This window comes from Oryzias melastigma, linkage group LG18 (assembly GCF_002922805.2).
Source record: "Oryzias melastigma strain HK-1 linkage group LG18, ASM292280v2, whole genome shotgun sequence".
In the NCBI taxonomy this organism is placed as follows: domain Eukaryota; kingdom Metazoa; phylum Chordata; class Actinopteri; order Beloniformes; family Adrianichthyidae; genus Oryzias; species Oryzias melastigma.
In genome coordinates, this window is record NC_050529.1 from 18,066,105 (window position 1) to 18,079,896 (window position 13,792).

Genomic DNA, 13,792 nt, shown 5'->3' on the forward strand with positions numbered 1-13,792 from the left:
CTTTACCATTTACTTAGTATTAGATACTTCAAATACACCAAACAAAGTCAACTGCAGCCAACAAAAACAATGAAGGTTGTAGACCTCTGCGTTTTCTGGCTTTTAGCATTTTTTAACCACTACTTTGGATTCTTAGCAGGAATTACATTTTTTGATTGCCTTGATGTTTTTTTTTAAGCGAAGCTTAGAACACTGTCTGGATGGTGACGGACAGATTGAGTAACGGTCTCGGGGGCGCAGTGATTTAATGAGCTTTTGTGGTTGAAACCCACTCTGCAGCGGCAGCATATTGCTTCCTCCACATGGGTTATTATTCTTGAGAGGAACGCCACACTTTATTGAGGCCTCGCTGTCTCTTCTCGTCATCGATCGTCCGCGTGATGAGCTGTACCATTTGCACACAGACTGTTAAGCACCCTGCTGGCGTTACAGTATAATTCATTGTTTTCAGTTTGTTTGTGGGTCAACAATAATGCACAACACCTCTCTGCTGAATTGGCAATGTTTGTTTAAAAGGTCTGCTTTCAGATTGATTAGATTCTCACAGGCAGATTTATGATTGATTTAATTTTTAGGAACTTTTTAAAATGAATGCCGGATTCTCCGCACAGTAAAGCCAAATTAAAAGCATCAATTAAAAAATGACACACACACACATGTATATATAAATATATTTATATACATAAATATATACACACACATACATATATATATATATATATATATATATATATATATATATATATATATATATATATACATATTTATATACATATTTATATATGTAAGTGTGTATATATATATTTATATACATACATATATGTGTGTGTGTGGGGGGGGCGGGTGTGTGTGTATAGGAACACTTTAAAATGTTGAACTCCTTGCAAATGGATTGAAGCTGGTTGCTCTTACTGATGTCAAAGCGATCTTGAAAAGGTCCAGAGTAATTTGTCAAAATGTCCGTCTGTGCTTTTACAAAATTCAACAAGTTTGTGTTTTGTTGTGAATAATACTTTTTTTCACATGTCCCAAACAAGGTTGAGATTTACATGTACTGTGAAGATGCTAATGTAGCTAACATGTAGCGGCGTTAAACTGTGTTTTTTTTTTATGTGTTGCTAACAAGGTTAGGAGTTATGGTTAAGTTTATTTTAGCTGTATTAGTCTTTTTTTTTGCATGTTCCAGACAAGGTCAGGACGTATAAGTATTGTGAATATGCTAAAGCAGAGAAGTGTAGTGTTGTCGGACAGTTTCTTTTCACATTACCAACATGAAGGTTAGGAGATAGCATAGTCACAGTAACATTTGTTTTAGGGATATCATTGTACTTTTTATGTATTGCAAACTAATCTGCCACAAATGTTACAAGCTGGGAATCATTGAGAAAATGCTAACGTGGTTAACTTGTAGAGGTGTCTGACTGTTTTTATTTTTTTTTATGTTATTAACAAGGTTAGTAGTTAGCGTCGTCACATACTATTTGTTTTAGCTGTTTTTTATGAGTTCCAAACTAAGTCAGTAGTTACACATTATTGTGAATATACTAACGCAGCTAATGTGTGGCGGTGTCAGACTGTTTCTCTTTACATTTTACCACAAGGTTGGGAGTTAGCATAGTCATGGTACTGTTTCTTCAAGTTGTATCGGCCTGATTTCTTAGGAGTGCAAAACAAGGTCAGGAGTTACAAATATTGTGAAAATTCCAACGCAGCTAAAGTGTGGTGATGTCGGACTTTCTTTTTACATTTTATCAACGAGTTTGGAAGTCGGCATAGACATTGTATCTTATGTTTCAGTGATATCAGTCATTTTTTTTATACATCGAAAACTAGGTTTGGAGTTAAAAGTAGCCTATTGTGAAAATACTAATATGGCTAATGTGCAGAGGAGTGGGACTTTTTTTTTTTTTCACGTTTCTAACATGGTTGAGAGTTAGCGTAGTCACAGTGACATGTTTTAGCAATATCAGTCGTTTTTTTTTATCTAGTGCAAACTACGCTGGCAATTACAAGTAGCCTATAGTGAAAATGCTAACATGGCTAACAAGTAGAGGGGTCGGACTGTTTTTTTCTTTTTTTTTTCTTTTTTCCACGTTTCTAACTAGGTTGGCAGTTAACATTTCACAGTAATGTGTGCTCTTTTTTTACAAGTTCCAAACACGGACAAGAGTTCTAACTATTGTGAAAATGCTAACGCGGCTAATGTGTAGCATGTTACAAACAAGTTCTAGAGTTACTGTGAACACAGTTAATAAAGTTTGACTAATGGACTTATCTCTGACTCTTGTCTAGTTCAAAAATAGATAAAGATCAGACTTATATTCTGCTGCATCCTATATTTCAGTAAATATGGTTCAAAAAATGTGTATCTACTCTTCAAAGCAGTCGAATTTCATCTGTGTAATAAAAGTCTAAAACTTTCTTCTAGAAACCTCAGAATTTCAGAATATCCTGACATTCAGTAGACGATCGATTAAAAACCTTCAGAACAAAGATCCATATCAACATGTGACTTTTAAACCCTTATTTTCTCCATAAACTAAAACAAAGCAGTAAATATGAAGTCATGAATCCTGCTGTCTTTACAAACATGGCCCGAGCTCCACATTGCCACGCCGCATCTTGCGAGCACGCTTCACTTCATCTTCATTTGAGCTGTCAGATTACGGTCAGTAGACATGAGGGGAGCTGAACAAGGACGTGAATTTGACCTCTGCAGAGCGCCTCACGCTGCTAACAGACCCCTCTGAAGCTGATTAATTCCACCGTACGAGGACGTGAAGGTGTTGCCGCGAAGAGTCACTGAGGTCAACCACAGCGTCTGCGATCTGACAGTTTTATTTACTGAAGCAGATGCAAAGAAAACAGAATGGCAGGAGATTTCACATCCTGGGCTGTATCTGTTTAAGTTGATAAATTTTAATCCCTAAGACTTAAAACTATGATGCATGTTTGTTTAAAAATATATTTATAAAAAATGTAATGTGGGGTTAGTTATGGCTGTCACAGCAGCACAGGCAGTAGTTGTACCCAAGGGTCAATTGGATTATGGCTGACATCTTTTTTGAAGGAAAAAAGCCCCGAAAATAAGAATTTCTAGGTTTAAGCCTAGGCCTTAGATCACTAAACAACTGTCTCATGAATGCGATAACAAAAAATTTGGTATAAAATGGGGACGTGACATTAAAATAAGGTATTATAAAGAAGTTTCCTGACACTATTTACTCATGTCCAAATCTTCTTAGCTACAGTAAACAAATGAAGATTTGGTTAATGATCCTCTGGGTTTTTGCATTTGTCTCCAGAATTGTCTATGTGCTGCTCTAAAAATAAAGCCCAGCTTGCTTGCTTTGCTTTGCTTTCCTACTTTGTGGCTGAAAGAGGAGTCGATCTGCCCTTGTGACAGATTTAATGAGGGACTCTAACCGACCCCAGGTCAGCGCTACAGTACAGGCAGAGTATAGGGCCTCATTTATTAGTGTGGATAAAACCTCTTCTGTTCAGCACAGATCTGTCAACACGTCCCATCAGCACCAAACCTGCCTCTCCCAACCCCTACTCCTCTCTTCCATCTCTTTTTTTGTACTTCTTTTGTTCTTTGCTTTAACTTTACCAGCTTCTTCTTTACAGCCTTTCAATTTGCCGTCACTTCTTGAACTTTTTGGCCCTCTTTTCCCCCCATCTCGCCTCTTTAAATCTGCTGTGATCACTGCCCGACTGGCTAGGTTTCACTGTCCGGCATTCTTTGGGTGTATCAGTATGTGTGCCAAACAAACCCCCCCTCCCTCGGGCTCAGGTGTCGTTCCTCTGAACAGAGAGCTAAAGCGCTGAGGCCCCCTCGACATGAGGCAAAGGTTCTGAGCAGTTATACATGCGCTGCATAAATTAGTCACCGCTGTGTAGGCGGCAACTCTGAGCCTCGACAGGAAGGAAAAAAGAAAAAAAAAATCTCCTCGGCTCTCACAGAGAAAGCAGCACAAGTGTCTGTCTCGGGCTTCTCACCGCCTGTGATCGCATTACTCAGGATGGGGTGAAGGGTCAAAGCCAATGAGCCATCAAATACAGAGGAAGCTGTTTTCACTGCAGAGCTACTCCATGTTCTGTGTCAAACATCAGCCACCAGCTGTCCCACTGATGTAACGGTTGACGCGAGTCTCAAATGTTGAGTTCCAAAAACGACAGCTGGATGTTTAGCAACAGTAGGGCACATTTGTAGATTCAAAAAACATGCAAATAAAACAGGTAAAAAGATGAACACTTGTTTTTTGCTACTTCTCTGAGCTTTCAAAAAGCTGGGAATCCCGTCAGCAGCTTAGCAGTGCGCTCATCTATATTGAACGCAGCGCTTTAATCTGTAGATCGACCTACCCATCACACATGTTGGGAAATTGAATTGAACCCTACTCCTGGATGCAATCTTCATTACCGGCTTGTAACATTTGTGCCAATTCAGTTTTAGCTCCAATCTGCGTCCACTTATCCCCCAAATCACAAAGACATGCGGTTGCCGCACACATGCCTTCAAAGAAATCTGCTTAAGTGGTTTGAAGCACAATGCATGAAGTATGTTGACATGCACACAGTGATTTTTATCTTTCAGTCATGTGTTTACTCTACGTAAGTTAAATTCTACTACCAAAATATTGGAAAAACTTTAAGGTTTCAGTTAAAAATATATTCAACACAAAGCAAATGTGAGAATTATACCTTAAAAACTCTCCTTTTGATTGGATTGACCTAAAATCTGTGTCACATCATTGATTTTTTTAGGGCTCCAAGTTTAAAAATATAAACGAATATTAATTAAATGCAAAATTGTAAATATTTTACTTTTACTGTATTTTTCCATGTTACAGCTTTGGCCGTATTTTGTTTATTTTTTTTCTCTTTCTTCTGTGCTTTGTGTACTTTATTTCTGTCAGAGTGGGCCTTCTGTATTTTTGTGGATCTTTGTGTTTCTGTCTTTGTTGATTTATTGTAAATAAATTGTTTATCTTTTTTGGTGGAGACATTCCTTTTGTTTTTTGTTATACATTTTTTTTAATTTACTTTTATGTTATGCTCCTCGATCGCATTGACCAGTAAAGGACGCAACATAAATGTAAACTAAAAAACGTCAGCATTTTTTTAAGCACATTGCTTCTTTTGGCTGGCCAAATACATGTTAGTTTGGTCCCTGAAGCACATTAACAAAGTTTTGTACAGGTTAAAAATCTGTTAACCAAACTCATCCTGAGTTCTGTGCAGTGCAGGAAACTAGGTTTTGTGAGACTAGTTCGTTGTCGTGGCAAGCATTAAAAGTGGCTAGCATTTGTTAGGGTGGCTAGTATTCGTTACAGTGGCTAGCATTTGTTAGACTGGCTAGTATTTGTTAGAATGGCTAGTATTTGTTAGAGTGGGTACTGGGTAGTATTTGTAAGAATGGCTAGTATTTGTTAGAGTGGGTAGTATTTGTTAGAATGGCTAGCATTCGTTCGAGTGGCTGCAATTCGTTAGAGTGGCTAGCATTTGTTGGAATGGCTAGTATTCGTTAGAGTGGCTGCAATTCGTTAGTGTGGCTAGCATTTATTGAAGTGGGTAGCATTTGTTGGAGTGGCTAGTATTCGTTGGAGTGGCTAGTATTCGTTAGAGTGGCTAGTATTCGTTAGAGTGGCTAGTATTCGTTAGAGTGGCTTGCATTTATTGAAGTGGCTAGTATTCATTAGAGTGGCTAGTATTAGTTAGAGTGGCTAGCATTTGTTGGACTGGCTAGGATTTGTTGAAAGGCTAGCACAAAACTTTAACTGAATTTCTAAAAATGTAAAAAAAAAACACACACACAATTTTGCAATTACTCTTTTTCCATGAAATCATAATTATGGGAATAAACAAAACCTAACTCATGTTATAAGTAATTTAAAAACATGGCAATGGATGTGAACAATGCTTTGACCTACATCAGATAGAGTCAAATTTCTGCCAGGGCACTAGCGCTCATCATCATCATGTATCAAAGGAGACGTCGGCGTGAGAACGGCTACGGAGGAACCAATTTTGGGAAATGATGGTTGGTGATTTTACAGAGGAGTTGTTGATCCAACAATTCCACATGACACGCCTAACTTTGTCAGTTTCAATACGTAAATCATAAACCACCTCCTCCAAGTGCAAACCATTTTTTTCTTAAATGCGAGTTTTTTCAGAATTGATGTGTTTCCATTTGTTAATTTCCAATCCAATTTACCCTGTTTCATAGTCAATGGAAAAATAGTGACTTCCAACCTTGTTCGCAACACGCTAAAAAAAGAAACTGCCAGACACAGCCACACGTTAGCCATGTTAGCATATTAACAACATTTGTTCCCAACCTTGGCAAAAATACAGACTGATACCACTAAGGGAAATGTTTCTGTGACTATGCTTGTTATTAACATGTAAAAAAAACTGTCAAGCACTGCTATGTGCTCTCCACATTAGCGTATTCACAATAACACCAAAAATTTTGACAGAGCGCCGTGTACCTATCAGAATCGCTTCAACATCAGTAAGCACAACCAGCATTGATAAAGCACTCTGGATTATAATGTGGACTGTCAATTTCAGTTTGTAAAAAATTGAATTATTCATATTTACAGTCAGAAGACTGTAGGTTGACTGAGAAATTACTTCTGTACTGAGGGGTCGATATGAGGTTAGGTGTTTTGCTCAAGGACAGTGGGTGTCAGTGATTTGACTCCCTTACTAAATGGTACAGTGTATACAAATGTATGTGTGAAGTTTTCCGCCTAGACCATTTTGATGGAGAGGAGTGGAGCTCTTGCTCGTTTCGTTGTTGAAGGGGTTTAAGGCTCTCACCTGATGTTCATCATTCGAAAGAGGACAGGTGCTCCTCTTCACGCTTTTTCAGTTGAAGAGGTTGATACGGCTGCATGTGGGGGTAACTTACAGTGGAACATTGGCTAACTATCTCTGTTTCACTTGAACTGATATTCAGTGTATCCCCAGTAGTTCTCAGCCTTTTTGTGTGTCATATACAAAGCATGTTGTTTACCGATTTTGGATTTAAGAACAAAGTTTAGAACGTTGACCTTTTAATCCACAAATAAAGGAAAAGTTATTCTGCATGTCTATGAAGAAAAAATGAAAACCACTGTACTGACAGATTGGCCGCTGCTAAAGAGTTTCCGAAATGTAAGCAAACCTGAATACACCAGATGTTGCAGTTTCTCAAATGTTGCTGCAGTAGCCACACCAGAGGCTTTCCTTTCTAGCCCTGTTTGAGTCATGCCATTGCACATTCCGCCCAGCTGTTCCTGAGGGGGACTGCCAGAGCCATACCTCAAGTGACCTGTTTGTGAGGAGGGCCACTAAACCCACTCCTCTAATGTTCTCTGTTCTTGAGGAGCATCACTGGAGCTACTCCTCTAATATTCCTTTTCCCTGAGGAATGTCACGGGGGCCGCTCCTCTTCATGTTGCCTGTTTCTGAGCAGGGCTAGACTACTTATCTTCTTGTTTCTTCTCCCAGAGGAGGGTCAACAGGACTGCTCCCCTTCTTGGTTTCTGCCCCTAGGAAGAATTGTCTGGACATGTCTTCCTGCCTGTTCCCAAGGGGGATCGTCAGGGATTTACGTCATGTGTCCTGTTCCTGAAGAGAGTTGTTAAGGCAGCTCCTCTTCATGTTCTTAGTTTCTGAAGAGAGTCACTTGGGCCGCTGCTTTTCATGCTACCACTCTCTGAGAAGGTTCACCTCTTCTTTCTCATTCCAAAGGAAGGTCACCTGGCCGCTCCTCTTCTTGTTCTCTGTGCCTTCTGAAGGTCACTGGGGCCACTCCTCTTCTTGTTCTTTGTGCCTTCTGAAGGTCACTGGGGCTGCTCCTCTTCTTGTTCCTTGGTTCAGAGGAGGGTCACCAGGGCTGCTCCTCTTCTTGTTCACTGTTTCAGAGGACGGTCAACAGGGTTGCTCCTCTTCTTGTTCCCTGTTTCAGAGGACGGTCAACAGGGCTGCTCCTCTTCTTGTTCCCTTTTTCAGAGGATGTCACCAGGGCTGCTCCTCGTCTTGTTTTCTGTTTCAGAGAAGGGTCACCGGGGCACATTTTCTTGTTCCTTGTTCCTTTGGAGGGTCACTAGGACTGTTCCTCTTCATATTCCTTGTCACAGAGAAAGGTAACTGGGGGCTGCAACCCATATTTTTTCTGTTCCTGGGGAGTGTCACCGGAGCCGCTCCTCTTCATATTCCTTGTCCCTGAAACAGGGAACAAGAAGAAGAGCAGCCTCAGTGACCCTCCTAAGGAACAAAGAACAAGAAGAGGAGCAGCCTCAGTGACCCTCTTAGGGAACAAAGAACAAGAAGAGGAGGAGGAGCCTCAGTGGCCCTGTAAAGTAACAAGGAAAAGGAAAGGTGTAGCTCCAGTGACCCTCCTTTGATGAAGGTAACCGGGGTTGCTCCCCTTCATGTTTCCTGCTCCTGGGGAGAGTCATTAGGACATCTCCCCCTCCTGCCTGTTCCTCACTGCTGTTGGGCAACAATGACCTGTAGTGTTTTCCTGTTTCTGCTCCACCCATTCTCCAAGTTCCTTTCTTCCAACTGTTTTGATATGTTTAGGTGAATAAATTCTTTCCTCTTTGGTGAGGGGTTCGGTTGGTACTTGATTTGTCAGTTTGATTTCTTTGTTTCTTGTTGTGTTCATTTTCCCACAAAGTTTACGTTGTCAGTTATCCACAGCTTGGCAAGTGTTTTTTGTCCTCAGTGTATTTAAGTTTTCAGTTCTTCCTTATCAGCTCATCTGTTTTGTCACTCATTTTTTGCTCCCTGGTTTTTGTTTTGTTTAAGTTTATCCACTAAATGTTTACGTTTTTGTCAACAAGCCCACGCTCATGTGCTTTGGATCCTACAATACCAATTCCTAACAGCTTTAGTTGCTTTTGGTAAGCCCTCAAAAGGGAATCTATTTCACAAAACTCACCCTATGACCTATTAAGTAAATGACAGGCTTTAACTGTCAGACACATGGAGTCATGATGACATTCAACTTACATGGAGAAGTACTGTCAGGGTTGAATGAGCCCAAATCTCGCTCTGCCATGCTTGAGAGCATGTATGAACCTGTTGAGCTTGTTTGATTTAAATAGAACTGAAATGAAACAGTAACCTTGTCTGACCGCACACCTTTTGCTTACTCAAAAAATAAAAAACGTTACTGATCTATGTTATCATCTGATGTTTTTTCCAGGGGATGACGTTCATTCTGGTGACTGTCTTAGTGAAACCCAGTCTTGCTTGGTCATCCTGTGTTGTCTTTTCTGAAATGATAATCGGCAACATCTGTTTTCTTCACAAGGCCTGTAGACGCAGATGGAAGCTAGATGTGCGCGTCTCCATACTGTTTCAAATAGGATCATTTTGTATGAATCCCAACAGCCACAAATTTATAAAAATATGTTTTTTGGAACATACTGATTGTTTGCTTGGGTCCTAGTTTAGTATTATTGTTGTTTATCTGGCAATATGCTCTTAATTAGAAAAATGTCAATATTTCTGCTTCGTTTTGGCGTATTTACCCCCAAGTTATTAACACCAATTTATACTTTTGGTGGTTAAAACCAAAACTGCTTTCATGGACAGGGAGGGACCCGGCTGAAGTGGCTGTTTATGTTCACTGGAGGACCTTGGAAGTGAGACATTTTCTCGGCTCTTTTCCAGCTAAGCTATTGTTCTTTTTTTTTATTAAGGCCAAAGAGACTTGAAGACAATAAGCAGGAACTTCAGTCAGGAAAAAACACAACCACCATTAAAATTCCCCATGGTGGTTTGTTTAGACAGGTTTTCTGAATGCTTTAACATATGTAAATTAAAAAAAGTACATGCAGTTCAAATTTTAGATTGACTTCCGGTAATTGCTATCTAAAACAATCTTGAAATTTGCAATAAAAATGCTTTTTTTTTGCTGTTAAACTTGAAAAAATAGCTTTTAATGTGGTAAAAGCTTGAATTATTTAAGATTTTTATGACCTGTTGCACCAATATATGGGGAAATATATATATATATATATATAATGAGAGATTACATGGTGTTATTGAAGTGTATGAAATATTAAATCCATGAAATATGATCAAATATTCACTTTTTAGGTTAACTTTAATTGTTTTGCTGAAAAATCAAGTGAATGTTGTTAGACAAGATCATTCTTCAGTAAGGACTGATTGTGTTGTGTTAGTTTTTAAGATTAGATTGTGTCCACACTGACGATTTTAGGTCAAAAACTCCTCCGAGGCGTCATCCTCAATCTAGCATTTAGATTTTCTCTATCATTCTTCATCCCGCCTCCTTTTGTGGTGCTAAACGGTGGTGTTTATCATCGCAGCAAGTCCTGCAAGTTCATTAAAGCCCCAGAAGTCGATTTCAGTGGGAAAGATGAGGACGTTTATCAGCAGATGCTGCTGGGTTTTCTTTCTTTGGAGTTATCACGCTCTAAGACTTGCTGACGTCTGGGTTTAGCACTCTCCTTGGGACAATCAATATGAATATTAAAGTCTGCCAGTCAAAAAAAAAATCTATTTCTTTGAATACTTTGATTAACAAAACGGATTAGTCAGAAGAACAAAGCTGTTCAGTTTGATTAAAGAGCATCAGTGAGGATCAGAGGAGTCTCTCTGTGGTGCAGCAGCTTTGTGAAAGGCTGCAGCATGCCACCTGCTGTTCAAGATCACCAGCACATTTAAGGAAGTGGTTTGACTCCAGTTTGAAAGAGACAGCAAGTCTCTGTGTAAAAGAAAACTTTCTGATTCTTAGTAGTAAAAAATTCAAATAGTGAAAAATTATTGTTTTCCAGATTACTAGAAATGGAAAAAACACATTAAAATAAACATGTGTGATTGAACACTAAGCATAAATTAAAAAAAATCCAAGTTGGGTCCTTTCTGAGAGGAGTTCTCCCCGTGCATCGTCTTCAGCTTCCCCCTACATCCTAAAAACATGCTTCATAGGTCAATTAGTTACTCTAAATTGCCCCTAGGTGTGTATGCACGTGTGTGTAAGGCGATGTGACAGACTGGCGACTTGTTCGGGGTGTACCCTGCCTTTGCTCACTGTACCTGGGATAGGCTCCTGTAACCCAGGGGCTCCAAAAAGGGATTCAGCAGGTTCTGAAGATGGCTACACATTCTCACTCCCAACTCGTCATCTTTGTATGGTTCGGGACCCCTCTGAGTCACTTTTTGGCATTTTGGGTGTCCCCAACTTAGGTTTTTTGACGTACTGGCTGTTCCCATTAAATTAGGGGTCCCCAACACTCAGGACACGGTACTGGACGCAGTAACGGAGGCGGTGCCAGGTTAGGGTATTGTTCCAGTACTGCATCCCAAGGGTTGGGGACCCCTGGTTAGCATGTGCCTTTGTTCTGTCTGTGCCCGGTACCAAGCGGCTCTCTTACCGGTTCATGGCTCAAGGGTTGGGCACCCGTGATTTAATGGGAACCGCCAGCATGTCAAAAAAATGACAGGTGGGGAACCTCACATATCCCAAAATGTCACTTTGCTGAACCCATAAGTACAAGTTTTTTAGCCACTTTGGCAGGTGGCTGTGAGGCAGTAGTCGCATTTTTACATGCAACGAAAATTTTGAGTTGATGATTTGATTAACTCAAAAATTTCATTTGGTAAAAAGTAATATTTTTAAATGTAAGAAATTACAAAATTTGTGTTAATCGATTTTGCTTTTTACAGTGGATGGGGTTGATATTACCAAAGAAGCTCCAAACCTGTACATTTTTATGTACCCCCAGGCTACTAGATTACTGGCGGTACAGAGAAATGTATGCATACAATGAGAGATGTTGCTGGCTGGTGAGCCAGCTGCCTCCACCCAGTGGCCGCCCTGTCTAATTTTATAATGGCGTCATCCCCGCCTGACTGACTGACGTCAGGCGTCTACATTCACAACCACATCAATGATTTTCCAAAAATTCGGGCGGCGGCATGAAATCTGGAAGATTCTGCCTCCCCATCACACGGTGGCTGTTGTATTTGTGACTGTAACATCAAAATTAAAACACTGAAACATTAATACAAAATTTTTGTTCAATTCATATTTACAAGAAAAACCTTGGTAAGGAAGAAATCTGTCAATGTTCAGGATTCCTCATCATTTAAAAGTTGATCCGTCCATCACCAATGTGAGCTGAAAAGGAGAAAGAGGAAGTATCAGATAGTTCAGAAAATCAATTTATTTAACCTGAATTCATCTACTTAATATACTGCGATTAAAAAATAAAAAAGACATGATAAATATTGTAAAAACAGCAGCAGAGGTAATTACCTGCAAAGCCAGACTAATAATCTTCTATCATCATTTATTGTACAGATTTTAGATTATCTTAATAGAATAGACTTAATTAGACTTCATTGTCATTCACAACAAAATACAAAATCTATCCACTTCCCTTGATGATTTGGAACCAAATGTTTCAATGTTTGCTTCCACAGAACCTGAAAGACTTTGAGGTGAAAACACAAAAATCAGCGGTGAGCGGAGGCGAGTCCCTGACTCGTCCTCTGAACAATCTGTTGGAAGGTTGCGGCAAACGGGCTGAAGATGAGGTGAGGCTGCGGCGTGAGCCGTCTGCTCAGCATGTGACGTCCTTCACGCTTATCCTCACAGTCCTGTTTGGATGAGACATCCCAATCGGGCACCTTACAATCTACGCTACCTGTATTTACCATAAATTAGTCAGATATGAAAGCTTTTAATAGAACACTAAGTCCTGGGTGATGCAAAAAATGACATTTTTATCCAATTATGACATCATGAAAAGTGTTTTACTTTTTTCTTATTTGCAACAAACTGCAACTTCAGTTTTATACTGTGATTTATTCATCTTTATTTGATAGAAAATCTCTATGAAAATATGAATTTGAGTTTTTTTAATCCTTTAATACTTACCTCTGCAAAGTCATCTCCACACATTCATGTCTTCTGTGCTTTTGTGATTTCACAGCCTTGTTTTAAACAAGCGCCACGCAGAGGTCAGGGATTATTCTTTATCCCAAAATGTCCTGCAACAATAATAATTCACTTTATCTACAAACGCCTTCTAAGAAACCCAAGGACAGTGGATGGAGAAAAGCAGGAAAAAAAGGAAGCAGTGAAGGAGAAACACTTAGACTTAGATAGAGTAATTAAGAGTCTGTTTGAATATTAATAAAATTAGTATTCAAATTAACTAAGTTTATCCTTTTTAACCAAAAATGCAATTTTCAAGCGATTTTATTTAAAGAGGCCCTACTATGAAAATTCTACTTTTAGAGGTTTTAAGTGTATTATACACATTCGCCTCTATAAAGAACCTCAAAGCAGGCTTTTAGCGTAATCCTCTAAAAACCTGCGCCATCTCCAGCAGCCCCTCCCATACCCAGGAAAACGAGCGGGTGGAATCGTGCTGACATCAGCACGATGCGAACCGCCCCTTCCAGGAAAAATCTGTGCTTCAAGTTCCGCCCCCAGACCACAACGAACACAAACCCACTTTCTCCGCGCAGCTGTAGTGGCGATGTAGTTATCCTATCCTCTGTTGGACCTGGCCTTCATACAGACGCTCAAAATCCATCAGCAAAATGAAAAGTTTGAATAAGTGAAACATCCTGTCAAGCATAAGCAGACCGCGGCGGATCCTTCTTTTTCTTGTTTTGAACCACTCCTATAGCTGTTGGCCAGTGACTGAGGGGATCTTTAGTTTTGATAAAGTTTGGTCATCTGAGAAGGCTCGGGGAGGCGGGCTCAAGGATGACGTCGTGAAATGGACCGACAAGGAGCGAG

General features: G+C 39.8%; 1 long non-coding RNA gene across 2 annotated transcripts in view; it reads right to left on the reverse strand.

The window, feature by feature from the left end:
- The window catches only part of LOC112156428, a 35,084-nt gene that overhangs the window by 16,379 nt on the left and 4,913 nt on the right, over positions 1 to 13,792 (reverse strand). For both annotated transcript variants that reach the window (XR_002920964.2, XR_002920965.2), the window contains 2 exons: positions 12,920 to 13,032; positions 12,082 to 12,157 (listed from right to left, as the gene is read on the reverse strand). This is a non-coding gene — a long non-coding RNA (uncharacterized LOC112156428). The remainder of the gene's footprint in view (positions 1 to 12,081; positions 12,158 to 12,919; positions 13,033 to 13,792) is intronic.